Genomic DNA, 27466 nt, shown 5'->3' on the forward strand with positions numbered 1-27466 from the left:
TGTTGGGACTGCGACATTATGGCAGACAAATCGGACACATTTTTGGGACCATTGTCATTTATACAGCGATCAGTGCTAAAAAAAAATGCACTGATTACTGTATAAATGACACTGGCAGGGAAGGGTTTAACACTAGGGGGAGATCAAGGGGTTAAGTGTGTTCCGTATGTGTTTTCTAACTGAAGGGGGAGGGGACTGTGTAGGAGAGATGACAGATCGCTCTTTATACTCTGTATAAACAGACGATCTGTCTCTTCTCCCCTCAGAGAACCAGAAACTGTTCACACACACAGATCCCCGTTCTTGGTGTGTGACCAGCGATCGCGGGAGCCTGGAGTGATTGTGACCTCCGGGCACTCGCATCGGCTATGGGGGGCGGGCAGCAGGCGCATGCACCCCTAGTGGCCACAGGGCGAAGCGACGTTACATAATATCGTTTCACCCAGCCGTGCCATTCTGCCACATTAAAACTGCGGCGGCTGGTCAGCAAGTGGGTAAAAAAAAAAGAAAACAGTAAAGTTAGCCCAATTATTTTGCACAATGTGAAAGATGAAGTTACACGGAGTAAATAGATACCTAACATGTCACGCTTCACAATTGCACACACTCGTGGAATGGCGCCAAACTTCGGTATTTAAAAATAGGTGACGCCTAAAAAATTGTTACTGGTTACCTGCTTAGAGTTACAGAGGAGGTCTAGGGCCAGAATTATTGCTCTTGTCTGAAAGACGCGAGTAGAGGAGAGCCGATCGGCTGCTCTCCTGACAGGGGGGTCTGTGCTGATTGTTTATCAGCGCAGCTCCCCCCGGATGCCCACCCAGGACCACCAGGGATGCCACCACACTGGACCACCAGGTATGCCACCCTAGACCACAAGGGAAATACCAATCAGTGCCCAGGTAGCTGCCAATCATTGCCCATCCCTAATGCCTGCCAGTGCCATCAGTGATGCCTATTAATGCCATCTATCAGTGCCACGTATCAGTGCTCAGCAGTGCCACCTATCAGTGCCCAGCAGTGCTGCCTATCAGTGCCTCCCATCAGTGCCCATCAGTGTCGCCTATCAATGCCCATCAGTGCTGCATATCAGTGCCACCTATCAGTGCCCATCGTCAGTGCCGCCTCATTGGTGCCGCCTTATCAGTGCCCAACAGTGAAGGAGAAAACTTACTTATTTACAAAATTTTATAACAGAAACTTTATTTTTTTTTTAATTTTCGGTCTTTTTTTATTTGTTTAGCAAAAAATAAAAAACGCAGAGGTGATCAAATACCACCAAAGGAAAGTTCTATTTGTGGGAACAAAATTATAAAAAAATGTTTGTGTACAGTGTTGTATGACCGCACTATTGTTATTCAAAGTGCGACAGCTGAAAGCTGAAAATTGGTCTGGGCAGGATGGGGGTGTAAGTGTCCGGTACTGAAGTATTTAAAATCTGCATTTTCTTTTTTTTTATATATAGAAATTACTGCAACAGCCCAAAAGGTATTTATTTTCTGAAAGGAGAGGCCCTGGAGATAAATATTATATTATATATACACATTTAGGGGACATCATCTCTTTCTTGAACCCCCTGTATAGAGAGGAGTGATCACCACATGTGGGTCAGATTGCTGTGGCAGGAAGGAGACTCCTAACTCTATCGGGTTCTTCTCACTCTTCATTGGCTCAGCAGCCTTATGATTGGGATCTACCTGGCTCTGATCTGTACACAGAGGACTTTCATCTCCCTCTGGACCTCAGAAAAGTGTCTTCCAGTATTTCCAACAAAGGGTGACATAGAGGCGTCTTCATCAGATATGAACAGACACATAGGAACGAGTGACATCTCTACTTGCTGTCAGATGGCTGCTGTCTTCTCTTCCCTCCTCTCCTCCTCCTGTGCTCATCTCCAGATCCTCTCCCATCCTCTAGGACAGGGTTTCTCAACTCCAGTGGCGCCCCAACAGGTCATGTTTTCAGGATTTCCATTATTTTGCACAAGTGATTTGATCAGTTTCACTGCCTTAGTAATTACCACAACTATTTCATCTGAGGGAAATCCTGAAAACATGACCTGTCCGAGGAGACGCCGCTATTTTTGATCCATTGACACACCGCGTATACATGAGCTTTTTCTTGTAAGTGCAATCTATTTGAATATATTAAATTATCTCTTTAACTACTGCACTATGGGCGCACTTTTTGTTTATGTTTCTGAGTGACAAGGATCCAGCAGTTTGGGACATCCAAATAGGAATTCCCTGAGCTCGGTGAGAATGCCGTTTCAGTCGTTTCTGCGGGTAAGGAGACTACATATTAGGGCTGCTGAAATTAATCGCAGCATCGATGCATCGCGATTCGGGTGTCCCCGATGCGGCATCGATGCATGCGACCCAAAAAATCGATGTCTGGCCCCGCCCCCTCCCGGGAGAGCGCTCCGTGCATAAAGCTGTTTTTAGTGTGTGTATATTCCGGTCATGTGATTCTCAGCCGCGCCTCCCTCCTCTCAGTCTCTCCTGGTGTCAGCTCCGCCCACTGACTGGAGCTATCAGGTCAGAAGAGAGGCGGGCGGGGCTGACATCAGGAGAGACGTGAGAGGAGGGAGGCGCGGCTGAGAGTCACATGACCGGAATATATACACACACTAATAACAACTTTATGCATGGAGAGCTCTCCCGGGAGAATTCACTGCTGACCTGAGATGTGACAACCGGCGGAACACCGGCCCCACTGCTCATTACAGGCTGCCAGAGCAGCATGTAAGTACAGAGGGGGAGGGGGGGGCGCTGTGACACAAGTCCATATCATAGAATTGTCTTCTATGTGCCTTCATCACACCACAACTCTGCATTATTGTCCACAGTCTGTGACCATCTCCTGTGCCATGTCCCAGTGTCTGACCATCTCCTGTGCCATGTCCCAGTGTCTGACCATCTCCTGTGCCATGTCCCAGTGTCTGACCATCTCCTGTGCCATGTCTGCAGTCTGTGACCATCTCCTGTGCCATGTCCCAGTGTCTGACCATCTCCTGTGCCATGTCCCAGTGTCTGACCATCTCCTGTGCCATGTCCCAGTGTCTGACCATCTCCTGTGCCATGTCCCAGTGTCTGACCATCTCCTGTGCCATGTCTGCAGTCTGTGACCATCTCCTGTGCCATGTCTGCAGTCTGTGACCATCTCCTGTGCCATGTCCCAGTGTCTGACCATCTCCTGTGCCATGTCCCAGTGTCTGATCATCTCCTGTGCCATGTCCCAGTGTCTGATCATCTCCTGTGCCATGTCCCAGTGTCTGACCATCTCCTGTGCCATGTCCCAGTGTCTGACCATCTCCTGTGCCATGTCCGCAGTCTGTGACCATCTCCTGTGCCATGTCCCCAGTGTCTGACCATCTCCTGTGCCATGTCCCCAGTGTCTGACCATCTCCTGTGCCATGTCCCAGTGTCTGACCATCTCCTGTGCCATGTCCCAGTGTCTGACCATCTCCTGTGCCATGTCCCAGTGTCTGACCATCTCCTGTGCCATGTCCGCAGTGTCTGACCATCTCCTGTGCCATGTCCGCAGTCTGTGACCATCTACTGTACCATGTCCCCAGTCTGTGACCATCTCCTGTACCATGTCCCCAGTCTGTGACCATCTCCTGTGCCATGTCCGCAGTGTCTGACCATCTCCTGTGCCATGTCCGCAGTGTCTGACCATCTCCTGTGCCATGTCCCCAGTGTCTGACCATCTCCTGTGCCATGTCCGCAGTGTCTGACCATCTCCTGTGCCATGTCCGCAGTGTCTGACCATCTCCTGTGCCATGTCCCTAATGTCTGACCATCTCCTGTGCCATGTCCCCAGTGTCTGACCATCTCCTGTAGCATGTCCGCAGTCTGTGACCATCTCCTGTAGCATGTCCGCAGTCTGTGACCATCTCCTGTAGCATGTCCGCAGTCTGTGACCATCTCCTGTAGCATGTCCGCAGTCTGTGACCATCTCCTGTGCCATGTCCCCAGTGTCTGACCATCTCCTGTGCCATGTCCCCAGTGTCTGACCATCTCCTGTGCCATGTCCCCAGTGTCTGACCATCTCCTGTGCCATGTCCGCAGTCTGTGACCATCTCCTGTGCCATGTCCGCAGTCTGTGACCATCTCCTGTGCCATGTCCGCAGTGTCTGACCATCTCCTGTGCCATGTCTGCAGTCTGTGACCATCTCCTGTAGCATGTCCGCAGTCTGTGACCATCTCCTGTAGCATGTCCGCAGTCTGTGACCATCTCCTGTAGCATGTCCGCAGTCTCTGATCATCTCCTGTAGCATGTCCGCAGTGTCTGATCATCTCCTGTAGCATGTCCGCAGTCTCTGATCATCTCCTGTAGCATGTCTGTCTGCAGTCTCTGATCATCTCCTGTAGCATGTCTGTCTGCAGTCTCTGATCATCTCCTGTAGCATGTCTGTCTGCAGTCTCTGATCATCTCCTGTAGCATGTCTGTCTGCAGTCTCTGATCATCTCCTGTAGCATGTCTGTCTGCAGTCTCTGATCATCTCCTGTAGCATGTCCGCAGTCTCTGATCATCTCCTGTAGCATGTCTGCAGTCTCTGATCATCTCCTGTAGCATGTCTGCAGTCTCTGATCATCTCCTGTAGCATGTCCGCAGGCTCTGACCATCTCCTTTAGTATTTTGGAAGAGAGCCTGGAGCTCCTCTGCTGTCTCTTTTTTTCTTAAGAACAGATAGAATAAAAAAAATGGAGTTCTCCTGACTACTTTAATTTTTTTTTATGAAAACCATGAGCACCTGCGGACTTGCACTGTAATCGTGATGCATCGCGGAATCGAATCGAATCGTTGACTTGATAATAGTAATCGAATCGTGAGGCCAGTGAAGATGCGCACCCCTACTACATACTCACTTCGGGTGTAATGCCTGCTTGGAGGAAGGGTCCTTTTTTCTTCACGGCTTCGTGCTTACATCATGTCTTTATACCTGCATGGACATCTTCTGATTCACTGTTATATACATTTGGGACTTTGTTTCAGTTTAACATTCACTTTTATTTTTTACATTTTTCTGATCATGTTTCTTTTTTTCCATGTCGATTTTGTGAATTGTTCTTCTTTTTTTGGATAATGGATTCATTTACATGAGCAATTTTGTAGATTTTACTCTATATATCTTCTGGGATTTCTTTTGGTGTTTTTGCAATGCATTGAATTTTGAGGCATTGGTATAATAGATTGGGGGGTGGCATTGGAGGTATAAGTATGATTCAGACCTATGCCTCCAATTCTACCCCCCCATTTATTACACCTATGCCTCCAAATAGCCCCCCTTTTCCTCCCAGCACACGTCTTGTTCAATTCCCAATTCAACACCTCTATGTGCTGCTTTCAATCACAGCACACTGACATCGTCTAAACACTGAGGGCGGACCGAGAGGGTTTGAGCCTGCCCACCTAGGACTGCCTTGATGACATGAACCGCCCCACTCCTTAGATGTGCAGCAGAAGGGAGGTGGAGAGGGGCGGTCCCAGGTGGACTGCTCCTTCTGAAATGCCCCTCTGTGTGTGAGCCTGTGCGGGGGGATGGGGACGAGCATCAGGAGGTGAGTGGAGAGGGTTGGTCCCAGGTGAACTGCTCCTCCTGAAATGCCCCTCTGTGCGAGGGGCGGGGAGGAGCTGCAGGAGGGGAGTGGAGAGGGGCGGTCCCAGGTGGACTACTCCTTCTGAAATGCTCCTCTGTGTCAGCCTGTGCAGGGGGCGGGGATGAGCGACAGGAGGGGAGTGGAGAGGGGCGGTCCCAGGTGAACTGCTCCTCCTTAAAATGCCCCTCTGTGCGAGGGGCGGGGTTGAGCTGCAGGAGGGGAGTGGAGAGGGGAGGTCCCAGGCGGCGGACTACTCCTTCTGAAATGCCCCTCTGTGCAAGCCTGTGCGGGGGGCAGGGAGGCACAAGCTATACATTCCTGGACAGCACAGCCCTGACCATACTCACACTGCTCATAATTACACTTGCCAAATGCGAGCAGGTGAGTTGACATTTTAAGGGCTGCCCTAATCTATCTTTATTTTTAGAATTTTTAAAAACTTTATTTTTTTTGTTATTTTTTTTTTAAGGGTTTTTTTTTTTTTCACATTTTCTTTCGGTTGTTTGATTTTTTTTTAACAGCCCTGTTGGGGGCTTTAGTGAAATATCAGGGGTCTAACCTCAAATGTCTTTACTTTTAAAGACAGAGAAAGGAAATGAGGATATCAATTCCCAATCCCTTCCTCTGCAGCCTCAGCTGCACTGCACAGAGAATGAATAGGAAGTGTTCTGTGCTGAGCGGCTTCCTGTTCATTCACGAACTGAAGCATAGCAAACACAGTTTACTATGGGGGCAGAGAGCAGGGGTGGGGATGGAGATACAGCACTGGTACTGGGGGTATAGCACTGATCACACTGACAGGGGGTACAGCACTGGTACTGGGGGTATAGCACTGATCACACTGACAGGGGATACAGCACTGGTACTGGGGGGGGCTCTCCGTACACTGACAGGGGGTACAGCACTGGTACTGGGGGGAGGGGGCTCTCCATACACTGACAGGGGGTACAGCACTGGTACTGGGGGAGGGGCTCTTAATCTGATGGCTACAATGACAAGTGACACAATGAAGTCATGGTGTCAGGATGATTGAAGTCGGTCCCTGGTGCCAAAAAGGTTGGGGACTCCTGAGACGGACTCCTTCCCTCTGCACATACTGATGGAATACTAGATGGGAGTTAACAGATTTTTCTCTTCCTGACAATAAAAAGAAAAGAATAGTGGAAAGACACTCATTTATAACCTACCGAGTCACCAGATCCATAAATATAAAAATATTTTTATTGAAAAAATGTATAAAATATGTATCCAGAACAAGTACAAGAAAAACTCTGTATTCCCCTCAGTCCTCTCCTCCCTCTCAAAACACCCAAACAAAAGTAAAATAACGGAGAACCACATACCCCACCACCAAAAAAAGTTCCTCCATGCAGCAGGGAAGAATACAAGATCATAATAAGAATGTCACAATGGAGACACAAGTGATGATCCTGCAGAAAAAAACACACAAAGTGGAGATCCTGAGAGCAATCCATAGGGAGCGCAAGAATATACAAACCTCATAAAAACTATAATAATTCACAATAGATAATAAATCAATCGCTCAGATGCTCTGGATATCAATAATCAGGAGAATATTTACTTAATCATAGAACAATTTCAGCTGCTGCAATTGTAGAACTTTCAAAGACAGAGCACCGGTCCCTGAAAACAAGAAGTTAAATGTAAAGCAAATCAGATGATGATTGTAGTACAGAAGGAAAGGTCTGGATGAGAGCAGCTGGCAGAAGATGAATCCCATACAGAGGGCTAAAATAGACCCTTCACATGTATTGTGGATTTATAAATCGATTTATCCATCCAGCTGAACAATACATGGGAGACGCCTCCTGAACGGAGTTAACTTGTTGCAATTAGATGGATCAATCCAGACAAACTGTTCTTTGTATAAATAAATAATATATATATATATATATATATATATATATATATATATATATATATATATATAAAGAGAGGGGGGCATGGCTTGGCGCGCAATGTGGACGGCCGCACCATGACAGAGCTCTGGGAGACTGTGAGGCCCGGGACCCGCATAACGCCGCGCATCAGCCGAATATGTCCACACAGCTGAGGAGGGCGACACACGGACACACTCTCCGCTCTTTGATCACCCCTAAGAAGAAAATCTCCCCAGGAAACCTCAGCAAATACAGATACAGCGGAGGTGGGAGATCAGCCAAGATGGCGCCGACTAACAGACACAGCATGGAGGAAGACATAGAGGATGACGAGGTGTCCCTGCCAGCATCTGAGACTCAGCAGGTAACTTTGATAAGGACAAACCTCTGACCTATGCTAGCATGACTGATCTAGCTGCAGATATCAAAAGATCCTTTGCATCAGCGATCACTGATATTAAATCAGAGCTATTAAAACTCTCTGAGCAAATGGCTGTGTCTGAGCGCGCTGGGAGGAGGAGGGATAGAGCATTATCCAGATTAGATGACATTACCACTGCACATAATCAGCACCTAATCAACATGAACAGGCACTTAGAAGATTTAGACAACAGGGGAAGAAGACACAATATAAGGGTGCGTGGAATACCAGAATCCATTAATCCAGATCAAATCAAGCCTGCACTGACCTCCATATTCAATGGATTGCTAAACAGGCCGGAACACTCCCCCATAGAGTTTGATAGAGCCCACAGAGCTCTCAGACCCAGAGCCCCTGATGATAATCCTCCCAGGGACATCATTTGCTGCCTTCCCAATTTTGGTTTAAAGAAGGAAGTGTTGCAAAAAGCAAGAACCAATGATCAGATTCTGTTCAATGAGAGCACAATACATCTTTTCCAGGATCTATCACCCATAACACTTAAGAATAGAAGAGCACTGAAACTTCTTCTGGAGGCTGTAAAAGAAAGGAACACAAACTACAGATGGAAATTCCCTTTCGCTCTCCAAGCATCATACATGGGGAAACAATACACACTCAGAACCCCCAATGAACTGGACAGATTCTGTGAAAACCTCCAAATTGCACCAGTGGAATTGCCTGACTGGTATACGGAGTTTCTACTACCCCCTGAAATCTCCAACCCATCACCCACCGGCGGATCAGACCTATTTCACTCACCATCCCACCAGGGGAAAAGTCGCAGAAACGCCAATAGAAGCAGCTATGATTCTCCTTCTTTCTCAAAAAGTGCCAAAAGCCAAAGATTAAAATGATTTTAATTCACTGGATTTAAATAAAATCCAGCACTGTGACACTCATCTGGATTTCATCTATGACAGACACATGATTGCTCTGCTCGTCTCCCTTTTTTTGTCATAGGAAACATTTATTTTTTCTCTTTTGATTCCTTTCTTCCACTCCCATTTTTTATTCTTATTTTTTCTTATCCTCAATCCCTTTTCAGCACTCCTGCCTCAATCCTCACTAACCTGCTTACAAATTCTATAAGCATTAAAATGTAATAAGATCCCTGCTATAAAGATCCACTAGAGGGTGACTTCACACAACAATTGAAACTACAATACTACTCCTAAAATTCCTACTCTGCAATATACACATTTAATCTTTAATGGATATATTCTATGCAACCTACATATTCTTGAAAACCATAAATGTATACAAAGGCAGAAGGAACCAGGATACCAGAAATTCATATGGTTTAAACCCATTTCACAAGAACTCCGATATAAATGGGGAAACAGACTTTTTCAATGGATTTCTTTCCGCACCCCCCGTCTCTAGAAACTACCTTATTGAGAAACTGTCTTTTATTCTAGATACACCCCTGATACCTTACTCTACATAAGAGTCAGAAATGCCTACAAGACATATACGGTCACAGGCATGAAGACGTCACCAACCAAATAGACCTCTTCATAATGATGTCTTATCTATTTCAAATGCGTTTGGTGACACTCGTGCAGCATCCCCTCTGAACTCACACACCATCACCGGAAGCCTGAACGATAGGCCCACTTGTGATCTTTCTAACCATACGGTGGATACACAGTCCCATGTCTGCATGTGTGATACTATTTGATATTCTGTCCTTCCTTTGTGAGATGAGCAAACAACACCAGGCGGAAAGGATATTTGATAACACAAGATTTCGTTTACCTGGTCTTTCCTCTACTCAAGCATTACAAAGGAAACTTTTAGATGGAATTATCTACAGAAGCCTTTTCAGTTTACAGGTTTCGGACTCTGAGATGACATCAAAAAGCTCACACACGCATAAAACTGCGGAACATTATTACAGTAGACCTAATTTCACTTAATGCTTTTTTTTTAAGTTCCAGACCCTGGGATCTATTTGATCTAAGGATTAGATTAGATTAAGGGTTCATTCCAGGACGTTACATTATACCGGAGTAGAATAGAAAGTACCCTGCTATAAGGGGTTTGGTTTTACAATGTTAAATGGTTTGATTGGTTTCAAATTTTTTCTTATTTTCTTTTTTATGTTCTTTTCTCTCTTAACTGTTTTTTTTATGTTGATCACCTTATTCAACCTATGCAGAACTTCGCAAATTGGGTATATCTGCTGGGACGAACAGAAAAGTTTCTCCATACTTACAGGTATTTAACTTACACCATCCTTCTTCAGCACTTGGGCGGGGTGTCGCTCTCTGTGGTTAACCAGATCACGGATGGCGATACCTTCCACAAGACAACAAACAAGCGGCTCAAAATCACTTCTCATACTATTTGCTAGACACACCCGGGTCTCGCAGCATCCTACAAGACAGTTTCATACCCCAAACTTTCTTAAGTAACAAATAATAAATAACAACACCAACGCGCCTTCCACATACCCCCCAGAGTTTCTATTAGTACCTAGATATCTAGGCTACTAATTGGCTCTCCACCTTGTTGGTGGGTTCTGAGCACACACTCAACCAACCCCACTTATCCTTCCCCACTACCCCCCACCCCCCCTTGTACCAATCCCCATCTCCCCAGGAGTATGCCACTAGAGATCAGAACATCTCACTTAACAATCAAATACTAAACAAAACCCACTCATCTCAATATTTCCAAGTAAATTAACCAACAACTTCCAACATGGCATATAAATTCCTAGGAAAATCACCAACACTAATCTCACATAATGTCAACGGCCTAAATATCCCTGAAAAAAGAACAAAAATGCTTAAAGAACTCAAAAAAACCCAGCCGTCCTTCGTGTTCCTACAGGAAACTCATTTTAAAAGCGAACATATACCCAAATTCACAGACAACATATTTACAGAAATGCATCATGCCACTAACCCTTTAGCCAAATCTAAAGGAGTCTCCACTTTCATTAACAAAAACTCCCCCTTCAAGTTAAAGCAAAAACTTACAGATCCAGAAGGACGCTACCTCTTTCTTAAAGGAGACTGGGCAGGAGCACCCGTTACACTAGCTAATGTTTATTTCCCAAACACAGCCCACATTACATTTTGGCGTAAAATCATAGATGAACTAAAATGGTTCGCTGAAGGATGCATTATCCTAGGAGGGGACTTCAACGTTCCCCTCTCTCCCCAAAAAGACACATCAACAGGCCATACCATCCTAACATATAGAATCTTGAGACGCCTCAAACTGCTCTTAAATTCCCTATCACTAGTAGACACTTGGAGACTCATCCACACGACTGAAAGGGACTACACCTTTTTCTCAGCACCACACAAAAGATACTCTCGGATAGACTTAATTTTTGTCACACAGAGAGATCTCAACAAATTGGAAGCTGCAGAAATAGGCATAGTCGCTCTTTCTGACCACGCCCCCACGGCTGTATCCCTACGACTTGACTCACCCCAACAAACGACCTTTAATTGGAGACTTAATGCAGCACTTCTAACTGATCAAAGAGTAAAAGACGAAATTCAGGATAGCTTAACTGACTACTTTAAAGGGGTTGTAAAGATAAAAATTTTTTCACCTTAATGCATTCTATGCATTAAGGTGAAAAAACTTTTGACAGTACCGCCGCCCCCAGCCCCCCCGTTTTACTTACCTGACGCCTCGAATCTTCGCTGCTCGTCCTCATTGCAGCTCAGCCTGGTCGCTGATTGGCTGCAGTGGATGGATTGAAAGCAGCGCAGCCATTGGCTCGCGCTGCTGTCAATCACATCCGATGACGCGGCGCGCCGGGGTGCGGGGCTGAGTGATACAGCGAGCGGCTATAGCCGCCGGCTGTATCACGGGAGCGCGCCCGCAAGCACTCACCACCATGCGAGGGAGCTCGCATTAAGGTGGTAAATGCTTGCGGGGAGGAGCTGAAACAGCCGCCGAGGGACCCCAGAAGACCAGGTTCGGGGCCACTCTGTGCAGAACGAGCTGCACAGTGAAGGTAAGTATGATATGTTTGTTATTTTTTTTTTAAAAAAAAATTACCTTTACAACCCCTTTAAGCATAACCTAGACACAGACACCAATCCTTTGACTAACTGGGAAGCCCACAAAAGTGTCATGAGAGGTCATCTAATGAAATGGGGATCTAGATTAAAAAGAGAAAGAAATCTCTAAACTGACTTCACAAATAGCTAAACTAGAAACTTTACACAAAAAATCCCTCTTAACCTCAACAGAAAAGGATTTGAGACGCTGTAGGAATTCACTAAAATCAATCCTAGATCTAAAGACCAAAAAAGCACTCTTTTTTAAAAAAAGTATATATTTTGAATATGGAGACAAAAGTGGGAAACTACTTGCTAAAGCCCTTAAAGTACATGCAATACGAGACAAAGACGGAATTCTCAGATATAAACCTACCGATATAGCAGACCTCTTCCACAAATTTTACTCAAAACTATACAACCTACCTGATCAACATAAACCCCCACACCTATCACTGACAAAACAGGAAACGATACAACAGTTTTTGACAGACAGCAAGATACCCTCACTCTCCCAAGTTGACATAAATAATCTTGAGGAACCTATTTCCACAGATGAACTACTAGATGCCATCAAAGATCTCAAATCAGGGAAAAGTCCTGGACCGGATGGGTTCACCTCACAATATTACAAAACATTTACCCACGTTCTAACTAAACCCCTTATATCAGCTTTCAATTACCTAGCAAAACATGACCATGACCACGACTCGTTCCTCATGGCCCACATAGCCGTGATCCCCAAACCTGACAAAGACCATACAGACTGCGCCAACTACAGGCCTATATCTTTACTAAACATAGATTTAAAAATTTTGGCCAAGATACTGGCCAATAGATTAAAACCCCTCCTTTCAAAGATTATTGGACCTGAACAAGTAGGTTTTATGCCAGGCAGAGAGGCACGTGATAATACCACTAAAGCCCTTAACTTAATTCATCATGCCCACAACTCTAAAACAAAAGGACTCCTTCTATCTACTGATGCCGAAAAGGCTTTCGATAGGGTCTCATGGGAATACATGATGTCTACCTGCTCACATATCGGATTGAATGAGAGTATGCTTTCATGGATCTCAGCACTCTATCGAAACCCCCAGGCTAGAGTTAAAGTCAACAATATATTTTCAGACCCAATCAAGATACGAAATGGGACTCGACAAGGGTGCCCCCTCTCGCCCCTCCTCTTCATCATATCCTTAGAACCTCTAATAAGAACTATTAATCTGTCTGCAGATAATAAGGGCTTTAAGTTAGGAAACAGAGAATATAAAATTGGCGCATACGCGGATGACCTTTTATTCTTTCTGACTCACCCTCACATCTCTGTCCCCAACCTTGAGAAGTCTTTCGAGACATTCGGCTATATTTCCAATTTCAAAATTAACAAGTCTAAGTCTGAAGCGCTAAATATCAATTTACCAACTGACCAACTCAAATTGATGAAAGATAATCATAATTATAAATGGGAACAAAACTCATTGAAATACCTAGGGATAAATCTAACTAGCAACCTTGACTCTCTATTTGCAAATAACTACAAACCCATTCTCATCACTTTGAACAAAGACCTCCAAAAATGGACAACTAAAACCTTCTCCTGGTTCGGCAGAGCTTCAATTTTAAAAATGACAATTCTACCGAGACTACTTTATCTGTTTAATACGCTTCCTATCAAAATTCCTGAATCCTTCTTCACCAACCTCCTCAGAGCACAGAGACGCTTCCTATGGGCTGATAGAAAACCCAGAATAAATCTTAACCTATTGTCCCTACCCAAATACAAAGGGGGAATAGGACTCCCAAATTTCAAAAAATATTACCTAGCATCCCACATCACAAGAATCATTGATTGGCATTGCCATAGCTCGAACAAAGATTGGATCCAATTAGAACAAACTTTAAGCCCTTTCAACCTAACCTTCGACCCATGGTCCATACATTCCAAATCGGATAAAAATATAAAACATCCCCTAATTGCAAACACACTTGAAATTTGGCACAAAGTAGCCGGCCCCAATAACCTAGCCTCAATTCCAGGCCCATTAACCCCTGTTACCAACAACCCAGATTTTATTCCAGGTCTACATTTGAGGAACATGCCGACCTGCACAGCCTTCCAATGCCTAGTTAATTCTAACAATAAATCCCTAGACATACTTAGGGCTGAATGGGAACCTCCTGGCACGTGGCTATATATGCAACTCAAAAGCTACCTGATAAATAGCAAACATAGATCATCTTACAGCTTACCATTACTCCCTTTAGAAAAATTATGCTTTGAAAGAGCACTAATAACCAATTCCACCTCTCTAGCTTATGGCTGGTTGAATCAAAAGCAACACACAGAGGACTTAAAGCATAAAAACAAGTGGGAAAAAGATTTAAATACTAAAATTACTTCTAAACAATGGGAGAATGCCTGTATTATGACTCATAAATGCTCTCTAAGCACCAAATATCAGGAGATTTCTTACAAAATCCTCACCCAATGGTATATCACACCACATAAAGCCAGGAGATGGTCCCCCACAAATTCTGACATATGCTGGCGCTGCAAGAAGGAGGTTGGCAACTTCCTTCACATTTGGTGGGAATGCTCACCACTTCAGGCCTTCTGGGAAACAGTGATAAAATGGACCAAATTCATAACAGATTCAAAAAGCGATTTCAACGCTGCTGCTTGTCTAATTAATGTCAATAATCTCACCATAAGCAGATACAAAAAATCCCTTTCTAGACATCTATTATTGGCCGCTAAAACGCTAATACCCCTCCATTGGAGGACCACACATGTTCCACACATTAAAGACTGGTTAGATAGAATTAATTACATATACAAGATGGAAGAGATTGCTGCCATGAAGAAGGAAAATAGCACAAATTTCAACCGCACCTGGCAACCGTGGTTAGTGTTTATACACTCCTCTGTTTATGACGCAATCAATAACTAATGCCTTTCAGGGAAATGCTGTATATTATTCTTAAAGTACTTTAAACCACAACACACGTCAATACTGCTTATTGTGATCTCTACTGTTGGTTAACGGTTATATTTTAATATATATCTGATGTCATGATCCTTAAAAGACCACTTTCCATTATAATGGGATAATTATTACCCCTTATCTACTATAGTACTCCTTACCTGTACCCACTACCTCCCCCCTACCCTTACCTCTCCTCCTATCCTACCCTCCCCGTCACCCTCCCTTATTCCTGTCCCATACTGAATAGTTCATAAGACTTTCATAAACTCCAATAATTACTTACTCAATCATATGACGAAACCCCATTTGCATATACCAGTTACTAAATGTAATACCTTTATACTAAGGATAAATGTTCACGTGTTTTCTTTTTGCTGTTCAATTGTATTACATGCAATTATTGTAATATCATATGCATCAATAAACCTTTGATTGTGAAAAAAATTTAAAAAAATAAAGAGAGAGCTTTTCTCCTGCAGAGCAATTAAACTAATATTCTCCTTATTGTTTATTGATATCCTGAACATAAGCGATTGAATTATTACCTATTGTGAATTATCATACTTTTTATGAGGTTTGTATATTCATGCGCTCCCTATGGATTGCTCTTAGGTTCTCTCTCAAATTTGTGTGGTTTTTCTGCGAGGTCATCACTTGTGTCTCCATTGTGACTTTCTTATTTTTGCTTTTAGGATCTTGCCTTCTTTCTTGTTGCATGGAAAAACTTTTTTGGTGTTGGGATATGTGGTTCTTTTAGTTTATTAGTACTTTTCTTTTGATTGGGTGTTTTTGGGAGGTAGGGGACTGATGGGAATATGGTGATACCTCTCCCATATGAAAAAGTATCAATCAGCGCAAACAACTAAAATCCCACACCCGATTGCAAGCTGAACACTACAGGTAATCACAAAATGCCTGGACAGTAGTATAAAAAACAAAGTAAGTGCAGCGCAATAAATACACAATATATGCAATGATTCAATAATAAAAGTCCCCAATGCTCAATTGAAGCAGATGCACTGTAAACTTTCAATGGCCAGAGGAGAAACGATCCTGTGTGCAGTATATCAATATGCGCTTACCAGAAAATGTGGACCTCTGCAAAGCAGGGGTCAAACTCACATATATCCCCTCAGGGATGATGATCTCCTGGATGCTGTCACTGGAACGGAACACAACCGGCAACAATTCCTGGCATCCACAGGCAAAGCCAAACTTCCAGCTGAAGGAGCCCCAAGGAATACAGGCGTCCGGATCAAGGTGTCCTCACAAGTTTTGCGACAAAGTACCCTAAGATTAGTGGGTCCAACACTATCCATAGATTTGTGAGATCCTGCTTCTCTGAACCAATTTGTTGATACCTCTCCCATAAATCTTTGCTCTAGGCTGCTTTTAGGGCTGTTGAAATTAATCGTAGCATCAATGCATCGGGATTCGACCATACTCGTTGCTACGACTGGAGTAAATCGATGTTTGGATGATGTCATCCTCGCGCCGCGTTATGCCCCACCTCCGTGACCAAACGGAGTCAAAAGCCGCCAAAGAGCCATGGGAGTAAGCCGTGCCGGCTTTTCCTGCTTGCTGCCCCTGACTCATGTCATCCCCCTGCTGCCCTGCATCGGGGAGCGACGCTGTGTGCACGTTGGCGAGGACATGGAGCGCCGTTGGCTGGAGCTGCTGCTGCTAAGAGTGGCGGTGGCTGGCTTGTGGAGCACGGAGCCGCGGCATATCAAGCCAGGTGTGATGGATGAGGCATAGCCAGGTGAGGGGGCAGCGGGGAAGACACCGAGGGGATTGGACGTGGTAAGGGAGGTGCCAGACTGTCCTATCCAAGATGACCAATACCCCGCCCCCTCACCACTAACCTGTCACCATATAATACTGTCACGGAACGCCCCACACTCCGCTTGAGTGCTTCCGTCATATACCGCTTCCTAAGTTCTGGAACACGAGTCCAATGGATCTGGCCATAGGAACCCCAAGAACTAGACAACACCAGTCTTGGAGTACATCAGAACTAACTTTTTATTTGAGATCTCACAGACCTTTATACAGCAGGGATGACTCAAAGCTAACCTAATTAACATGACCTAATTTACTACAAAATGTACCCAGACCAGATGACAGTCTTGTGGGCACCGAGCTTCACACATTAATACAATTAACAATACAAACAACAATCTCCCCCCTCCTCAGCCTAGACCATTCGTCTATTAGCCAGGGCTGGTGGCTAATGTGATCAGCTCTCTCAATTAACATAAACACATGTTGATAACACCAGCATCTCCTCACAGGATGTGTCCCAACAGAATGAATCAGTCTTATCAGCAGGGGGCTGCTGGAGGAACCCCCCCTCCCTCTTCAGGGACACAAATCTACAGTAAGGAGTCCCCATACAATATATACATGACTGAGTCCGATTAATACAGTTCAGACTGGATTTCTCATTCACCTCAAATGCTAGGGCCCATAATCGGTGGGCAACAGGCTTGCATACAGTCCTCTCCAACAGCCTCTGCTCCGGCCAGGTCCGTGACATTTCTCCCCTTTCGGCAGGAGACTAACACAGGAGGAGACCCCAGACGGGTTGACTCCGAAGTTAATCCATAGTTCCAGTCCTCTACTGCCTGTACCCACACAGTACCCCAAACAAATCATCCCAAACAGTGCATTACTCACCCAGCCATCCTCTGCCTCTCTCAGAGAACATATCTGCCGCTGGGGAGAGGCCCAGACTGGCCCTTCTCCCTGGAATCCTTTCTGCCGCTGGAGAGAAGACAGGGGGACTGGGCTCACTCCATCCTGCTGTTGGGGATCTGGGCCGACTGCCCAGCATCCCTGGGGTATACAGGTGGGGACTGAAGCCCCATCAACCAACACCAGATCAAGCTGCAGTTGTGAGGTGATGACTGCATTCTCTCCTTGGATCCTGATCTGCAGCTCGCGATAGACTGCCACCTCCTCACCTTGGGCCTCCACAATTGCTGCAGGTGTGGGGCAGAGGTCTTGGACCCTCTGTCCGGTTGCCAGCACTTCTGCTGGGGGTTTTCCAGGTGGTTCCTCCTCTACAGAAACGTCTATTAAATCCCCAGTCTCTGGAATTGGTAAAAGTGTGGGACAGAGGTCTTGGACCCTCTGTTCAGTTACCAGATCTTCAGCTGGAGAAGTTTGTTTTAACTCCATAGATGCTGCTGGCAGAAAATCACATGTCCCTGTCAGTGTTGTGGGAGAAAGGCCGACTACCTCTTCTCTCAGGAAGGCCGAAGCCACTGTTGGTGCTGGGCAGAACACAGTGAACTTTGGCAATGATAGCAGCTCTTCTGCTGGAGGCTCATCAGGTTGTTCTTCCTCAGCAGAAAAGTCTATCAAATCCCATGTCTTTGCAACTGATGTCTGGGAATAGAGGTTCACCATCTCCTGTCCATGGAACCCAGAAGATGCTATCATTTCTGGGCAGAGGTTAGCAGAGCTCTGCCCTGTTGTCAGCACTTCAGGTTTGGGGACGGCAATCTCCGGATTTTCCACTGCCGATTCTCTGGCATGCTGCTGAACTTGTTCTAGCAGTTTCCTGTATGCCCTTTCCAGATGCTGTTCCTTCCTTAGCAAATGGTCCAGATCAGGTTTGAGCTCTGAGACCCCTGCAAGACCGAGCATAGACTCTCTATAGTCCCTCATGTCCTCAAGGTCAGGTTCCCCCTCATCGCCAAACATAAAAAGATCTGGAAGGTTCTCCCACAGCAATCCAGGGCCGCCAAAGTCATATCCCTCCGGAGAGCATTCTGTTGTCTCCCCTAAATATCCCTCCTCTGCGTGCCATTGCAGAGCCCGATAACGATTGTCCAGCTCTATCTCCTGCTGGACCAACCTGTCCAACTCAGTCACCCATTGCTCCTGGGGCTGCTCTCCCAGGAATGCCATCCGCAATGCCCGTTGGTCACTGGCCCGTTGCTCTTGGGTTGGAAAGCACTTGCCCTGTTTTATACCAGCGAGACGGAGGGCTGCAATCCAGAGCTCCACCCAAATCAGCTGCCTGAGCTCCAGGTATTCATCCTCAGACACAGTCCTGGTGTACGTTGAAAGGATGATCCGCAGCAGCCCCGGGAATTCTAATGCCAGGTCCATATCTCCGCTGGGGTGACTGAAGTCTGCTATGCTGATCTTGGATCCAGTTGGAGGTTTGGATGTCCCAGACTTCAGACTTCAGGAAGCTTTCCCGCTGCTTGCCACCAATGTCACGGAACGCCCCACACTCCGCTTGAGTGCTTCCGTCATATACCGCTTCCTAAGTTCTGGAACACGAGTCCAATGGATCTGGCCATAGGAACCCCAAGAACTAGACAACACCAGTCTTGGAGTACATCAGAACTAACTTTTTATTTGAGATCTCACAGACCTTTATACAGCAGGGATGACTCAAAGCTAACCTAATTAACATGACCTAATTTACTACAAAATGTACCCAGACCAGATGACAGTCTTGTGGGCACCGAGCTTCACACATTAATACAATTAACAATACAAACAACAATCTCCCCCCTCCTCAGCCTAGACCATTCGTCTATTAGCCAGGGCTGGTGGCTAATGTGATCAGCTCTCTCAATTAACATAAACACATGTTGATAACACCAGCATCTCCTCACAGGATGTGTCCCAACAGAATGAATCAGTCTTATCAGCAGGGGGCTGCTGGAGGAACCCCTCCTCCCTCTTCAGGGACACAAATCTACAGTAAGGAGTCCCCATACAATATATACATGACTGAGTCCGATTAATACAGTTCAGACTGGATTTCTCATTCACCTCAAATGCTAGGGCCCATAATCAGTGGGCAACAGGCTTGCATACAGTCCTCTCCAACAGCCTCTGCTCCGGCCAGGTCCGTGACAAATACTATTACCATAGCGCTCCCCTGCCCAGTGTCACCACGGACCAATTCCCATCCTTCTCAACCAGCATCCACACAGTCCTCTGCTCTCCCCCCCACCTCTACACTGAGAATGCAGATAGGGCAATAAAACAAAAAATGGTGTTGCAGTGCTTTGTGGTGATACAAAAATGCACAAAAAAGTCTTATTAAGTAGTGAATAAATATAGCCCTGAAATATATAAATCTGTGATCTGATTAAAAGAAATCTTTTGTGTATTGAAAGTAATTCCAGTGCTGAGTGTGCTCTGCTGTGTCATTCCTGATTTCTGGTGAATGATTTGAACACAGCAGAGAACACTCAGCACTGGAATTACTTTCAATACACAAAAGATTTCTTTCAATCAGATCACAGATTTATATATTTCAGGTTTATATTTATTCACTACTTAATAAGACTCTTTTGTACATCACCACAAAGCACTGCAACACCATTTTTTGTTTTATTGCCCTATCTGCATGCTCACAGTGTACAGGTGGGGGGGGGAGAGCAGAGGACTGTGTGGATGCTGGTCAAGAAGGATGGGAATTGGTCCGTGGTGACACTGGGCAGGGGAGCACTATGGTAATAGTATTATATGGTGACAGGTTAGTGGGGAGGGGGCACCTCCCTTACTGTGTCCAGCAGGTCTGCAGTCTCTGACCATCTCCTGTATCATGTCTGCAGTCTCTGACCATCTCCTTTATCATGTCTGCAGTCTCTGACCATCTCTTGTATCATGTCTGCAGTCTCTGACCATCTCCGGTATCATGTCTGCAGTCTCTGACCATCTCCGGTATCATGTCTGCAGTCTCTGACCATCTCCTGTATCATGTCTGCAGTCTCTGACCATCTCCTGTATCATGTCTGCAGTCTCTGACCATCTCCTGTATCATGTCTGCAGTCTCTGACCATCTCCTGTATCATGTCTGCAGTCTCTGACCATCTCTTGTATCATGTCTGCAGTCTCTGACCATCTCCGGTATCATGTCTGCAGTCTCTGACCATCTCCGGTATCATGTCTGCAGTCTCTGACCATCTCCTGTATCATGTCTGCAGTCTCTGACCATCTCCTGTATCATGTCTGCAGTCTCTGACCATCTCTTGTATCATGTCTGCAGTCTCTGACGATCTCTTGTATCATGTCTGCAGTCTCTGACCATCTCCTGTATCATGTCTGCAGTCTCTGACCATCTCCTGTATCATGTCTGCAGTCTCTGACCATCTCCTGTATCATGTCTGCAGTCTCTCACCATCTTTTGTAGTCATTTGGGGGCAGTCTGGAGCTCCTCTTTAAGTTGTCTGCTGTGTTTACACTTTGCTACATGCAGGGAGTGTTGTCTTTTTTTTTAAGAACAGATACAATTTAAAAAATGGAGTTCTGACTACTTTAATTTTTTGGATGAAAACCGTGTGCAGTAATCGTGATGCATCACGGAATCAAAACGAATCATGGACCGTGTAATCGAAGCCGAATCGTGAGGCCAGTGAAGATGCGCACCCCTAGCTGCTATCCATGTTCCTTTTTTGTCCCCCTCCATTGGACCATGTTGTTGGTTCTCTACCTGAAAATGACTCCCCTGCGATCAGGATTGGCCGAGCGCCAGTTTAATTTCCTCCGATAGGCTCTGACTGGTAAGCAGGGTATGGAGTGGTGATGCAGAGTAGCACTGAAGATTTGAATATTTGATTGTCAGAGTGCGCACGGCCTGTTTGCTTATCGTTATCAGGCGGCCATTATCTGCTATAAAGTCCGGTGATGGCAAGCACTGCCTAGCCACGCCCTACATGCTGCCCCGTTGAAGACGTTACGTATGACAAAACATGTAGGGCGTGGCTACGCAGTGCTTGCCATCACGTATCCCATGTAATTTGTATGGGCGTTCAGCTTTTATTTTTATGCCGGTTTTTAAAACGTTTTTTATTCTCGAATTTTGTATATGACCACTGGTCAACTGAGGCAATAAACTCCTTATAAAATACTACACTATTGGAGTTTCTTTTTCCCTCTTTCTCCTACCATCTACGGATCCTGTGGGGAGTGAGTCTCCCTCCTGACGTTGAAGCAGTGAAAACATCTCTCAGTGTGTGGCGCCTGTGAGTGGACCCGAGCACCAGTATCCATCTGTCCCCGCAGAGGGCTATATCTGCAGGCCTGTATGACCTCGCTATATAGGAGGTCCAACGCGTCCGGTAAGAGTACATCTATAACTACTTTCACAGAACTATTGGTGGCTTGGAAGTGTCCTTTCACCTTTCATCTTTTCATTTCGATGTGATGCACCAAAGGAACGGCTTACTTTTCTTGCGATTTTCTTTTTGCGATTCTGATTCCCATGAACTGATGAATGCGCTTTTCATGCGATCTGGATTTCAACTGGAAACCTATATTCTATTTGCAATTTTTGATTGAACTTTTTCACACTCTTTTTTGCACTCTCTCTCACGGAGATATGCCATACATGCAATTAATTGTATAATCACGCTGCACTGTCGTTGTCATAATATATGCACTGTAGCTTATAGTATTGCTCTGAGAAGTTTACCTGTAAACTAAACTTTAAACCTAATTAATATATATGGTATATTTATGTAAGCGCACAATGTTTGATATATACATGTTTTTTACACTTCACCGATATTTGAGGTAATTTGTTGCAGCTGCAGTTCTATATAATTTGTTCTTTTGCTCATTAGCGCAGGTTTCCTTTGTGTTTTTTTCTGGCGCAGACCAGCGCCTTGAATCTATGGTAAGGCGGGTTGTGAGAGAATCTCTACAGGAGAGGGAGGCTCATCAGCCTCGCGATTCCCCACCAGAGCCATTACGCCCTACATTAGGAGAAGATCTGGCCCAAGAGACATGGGATTCCTCCCAGCCAAGTCGTCCTTCTGCTCCTCTCTCAGACAGCGAATCAGATCTAGAAGATCCAAGTTTGGGCTTTGAATATGCTTTGGTTCCCTCTTTGATGAAAGCTGGGAGAGAGGCTCTGAGTTGGGAAGACCCTGTTACTTCTCCTCCAAAGTAGAGAAATTTTTTCAAACAGCTCAATAAGTAACGCCAATATTTTCCCTTTCTCTCTGAACTGGGTGACATCATCTCTGATGAGTGGAGCAAGATGGATAAAAAAGTTCCATGCAATCAAAAGTTCTGAAGTTGTTTCCCTTTAAGGAAGAGGATGTAAAACACCTTGAATCAGCTCCGTTGATGGACAAAGCACTTATGAGATTAGTGAGATATGTAACTCTTCCCTTGGAAGATACGATTTCTTTTAAAGATCCCTTGGAGAGACGGATCGACTCTGATCTGAAAAGGATTTACCTGACAACAGGAATGGCTTGCAAACCATTACTCGCTGTAGCTGCAGTATCCAAAGCCATGGAAATCTGGTCTGACAGCATTGACGAGACACTAAAGCCGTGCACGAGCGGAATGTCCAACAGAAAAGGTCTGACGGAAGCTTTTCATCGTATTTACCGATCGTGTGTAGGCCTCATTGGACTTTTTTTTTGGAAAAATCTGACAGACCTAGAAATGGAACATGTTCTAAATGATTCGGACCTAATCCCTATTGGGAAAACCGATCGTCTGTATGCTGGTCCGAAAGGTTTCTGAAAGGGCCTGGTGATACTAAGAGCATTTTCTTCTGAACAGAGAGGTGTACAATCTATTGGTCTCATCCCAGTTACCAGGAATCAAAGGAATATGGCTGGAGATTTACGGAGCACATACCCTGGTGGACGGGTGATTCAGAACGCAACAACCATACGCATTACCCCTGTAGGGATGATGGGATGCGGTAAGTGGGGACCCTTGAGGGGGAGCACTTAAGTCACCTGGATACCTCTGCAAGCACTGAAGTCACTTATGTTGATCTCTGTCATCCGCATTACTTTATTTGATTAATATATAAGTGGACTGATTTTTAGTTTTCACCCATATACACAACCATATATATATACCTGGAGTCTGGACTTTATTCAATTATTACTACATTTTTTTATTCTTTTTTTTTTCTTATTGGATTTAACACTTGTGGGCACTTATATTTATATGGGTTACAAGCACATCATATGCACCTGTATTATTATATATACTTTCTAAAAGGTCAGACATATAGGTCTTATATATATTTATTTATATTTTTTTGGTGATCTTTATGCAATTTATGCACATAGCATTATGCGTCCTTAAAGGTACTCCTGCTATACCACTAAAGGAATAATTTTTCACTTATCTGGATGCACTTAGCACATGCACTCTTTGAGTAGATTGTGTTTTTTGTGAATATCAGGATTATCTTATATATACAATTCTATTTCAATATATATCTTTTATTTTTATCTATATGATTTCTTAGGCTTTTTGTCTATCACTAATCATACTCATTTGTGTTCACCTTTTTTTCACACCTGTAACTGGGTATATAATACCAGGCTGGTGGTTGTAGTACATGTAGGTCAGTTCCTAGTACACGTTCAACATAAGCTCTGATTTTTTATATAGGTAGTGCTTTAGCTTATAGTTAAGTGCCACAACCCCATGCTCTTTTAAAACTGTTTATGGTCTAGAGCTCCCCTTTTCGGGGGAGCCCTATCAGGGGAGGCAGCTATCCTCTATTATTATTATTATTATTTATCATATATTATTTTCCCAAGCGCGGCTGTCTCTTTAATATATCACCTTAAGTGACCTCAGTCTTCCATGAAAATCTAGAGATTGTGCTTCCCACTTTCAGGTCATCAGAAAGTCAGACTGTCCATCCTCTTGATGTGGGCCACACACTGAAGCAGTACTTGGAGGTTACGGCGCCCTTCAGACAATCAGAGTTTCTTTTTATCCTGCTCCATGGTAAAAACAAAGGGATGTGGGCTTCGGTTAGAACCATCTCTGCTTGGATTGTACAAACCATTCAAAGGGCTTAGGCCCCTTTCACATGATCGGACCGTTCAGGTCCTCCTGCCAGTTTTGACGGCAGACCCGAATGGGCGCTCGATGTTAGCCTATGGAGCGAGGGATGTCATCGGAGACATGTCCGCTGACATCCGACCCCGTCCGATCTGCTGAAAGCAGACGAATGGCCCTACGTCCAGATCCGTCGCTATTGGATTGGGTGAGATCTGATGAAAACAGACATGCTGTCCATTTTCATCCGATCCCTATCATAGCCAGCAGTGGCGCCTGACAAGCCCCTCCCCGCTCAGTGAGCAGAGAGGGACCTGTCATCCGCCGGCTCAGTGGAGATCAACGGAGAGATCTCCCGCTGAGCCAGCAGACCGAGGCGGGATCCGTGGAAGCAGAGTCCGCCTCGTGTGAATGAGGCCTAACAGAGCAAAGGGCTTGGCTCCTCCCGAGGCAGTGACAGCACATTCGATTCGCAGTATCTCAACCTCTTGGGCAGCTTCTCGGCATGTTGCTCCCAATATTATCTGTAGAGCGGCTTTCTGGTCTTCTAGTAACACATTTGTTTCTCACTACTGTACTGTATTGAACCAGCTGCCTTGTCATCTATTAGTTTTGGTTTAAAAGTGTTGTCGGTTGACAATGTTAACCACTTAAGGACCAGCCTCGTTTTGAGACTTTGGTGTTTACATGTTTAAAACAGTTTTTTTGCAAGAAAATTACTTAGAACCCCCAAACATTATATATTGTTTTTTTTCTTACACCCTAGAGAATAATATGGTGGTCTTTGCAATACTTTTTTTCACACTGTATTTGCACAGCGGTCTTACAAGTGCACTTTTTGGGAAAAAATTCACTTTTTTGAATAAAAAAATAAGACAACAGTAAAATTAGCCCAATTTTTTTATATTGTGAAAGGTAATGTTACGCTGAGTAAATTGGAATGGCGACAAACTTTTACCCTCAAAAATCTCCATAGGTGACGTTTAAAAAATTCTATAGGTTGCATGTTTTAAGTTACAGAAGAGGTCTAGGGCTAGAATTATTGTTCTCGCTCTACCGATCGCGGCGATACCTCACATGTGTGGTTTGAACACAGTTTTCATATGCGGGCGCTACTCACGTAAGTGTTCGCTTGCTGCCCTGGAGTCTGTCAGGAAAACGGAAAATTTCCTATCAACTATCTTTGCTCTAGGCTGCTATCCATGTTCCATAACTAGCCTACTCCAGACATTTGGGAGGGAACTCCTGCTGCCATGGAGTCTATCAGGAAAGGAAAATTGCGGTGAGTATTTGATAACAAAATTTTCCATTTTTTTATGTTGTAAATAGTATAATTTATATGATGTGTATGTACTGGTTCTTCTGATGGTATAATCTGTACTGTCTGTATATATTGCTAAACTTTGCTGTATGCATATATAGTATCAGTTCTCCCAACTGTATAATCTGTATCATCGGTGAATATCGGTTCTCCCAATTATCCCGTTAGCATTGAATTATCTCAGGATAAAGCACTTAGCAAATAGAAAATGTGCAATAATGAGACATGGAATGTGTAAAGTGTACCTGTCTATATACAATGAAGATCTATTATCTGTCCAGAATGTGATCACATCTCTGAGCCTCCCTTCCTCTATGGAGGACAGGTACTCTTCTCCTCTACATAGAAGAGAGAAGTTTGGTCTCATTTGAAGTCAAAAGTAAATTGCACTTTTATTTTAATTCACTTTTTTTTTGGGACAGAAGTAAACTATATTTTTCTATGTGTTCATGTGGACATGTATTGTACACGTTTTAATATGATTCGTATTATCTGTAGATGACAAAGAACGAATGAAAAAAATTCAGAATTTGGTTGTTGGTCTCTTTTCTCTGTCATCTTCCTGTACAAATAACCCATAAAAAATCTCTAGTCTCGCCATTCTCAGCCAGGGTTCCTCCAGAGGTTCTAGGGGTTCCTCAGGCTTCTCCCGGCTGACTGGCCTTCTATGTAGGGGTGTTGGCATAGCTATGAAGCCAATGCAGATATTAAGATGTTAAAAAAACAGCAGTTGCTTCAGAGTGTGTACTTCCAAATGATTTGACCAAATGAATGCCTTAAAGGGGTTGTAAACTCTCAAGGTTTGCATTCTATGCATTGAGGTGAAAAACCTCCAGTCATGCAGCAGCCCCCCCGAGCCCCCCCTTTTACTTACCTGAGCCCCGTAATTCCTGTGACAGGAACGACCACACCAGCTCAGGTCGGTGTCTCGTGTCCTGATTGGATAGATTGATGGAGCCAATGGCTGCGCTGCTATCAATCTATCCAATGATGCGGGAGCCGAGGGGAGGGGCCAAGTCTGTGTCAATGGACGCAGCAGCAGGACATGGGAGCGCACCCGCACTGGTGTCCTGAAGGAGAGTGCTTCTCCTACGGGGCCCTCGAGAAGAAGAGGAGCCAGGAGGGCCGTGGAGGGAGCCCAGAAGAGGAGGATCGGGGCCACTCTGTGCATAACCAACACATAACCAAAGCTCATTTGGCTGGGCTTCTTCTATGTATCACAGGAGTGCAGTTCATTTTGCATTCCTGTGACCCGTTTCCAGCAGAGAGTAGACTGAAGACCGTTCTCTGCTGACATCACCAATGTCAGTCTAGGCCCCGCGTCATCCCAACCATGGAGTCTGGATCCGCCAGGTGCCTGGACTGACACCCAGTTCAGCCTCTCAGTGA

General features: G+C 44.9%; 2 protein-coding genes across 4 annotated transcripts in view; both read left to right on the top strand.

Annotated features, from left to right (window-relative positions):
- Positions 1–27466, top strand: part of LOC141129452 (uncharacterized) — a 182991-nt gene that overhangs the window by 70656 nt on the left and 84869 nt on the right. The window lies entirely within an intron of this gene.
- LOC141129453 (uncharacterized) overlaps positions 1–27466 on the top strand; it is an 88515-nt gene that overhangs the window by 8866 nt on the left and 52183 nt on the right. The window lies entirely within an intron of this gene.

The sequence above is a fragment of the Aquarana catesbeiana genome, linkage group LG02 (assembly GCF_042186555.1).
Source record: "Aquarana catesbeiana isolate 2022-GZ linkage group LG02, ASM4218655v1, whole genome shotgun sequence".
NCBI classification, from domain to species: domain Eukaryota; kingdom Metazoa; phylum Chordata; class Amphibia; order Anura; family Ranidae; genus Aquarana; species Aquarana catesbeiana.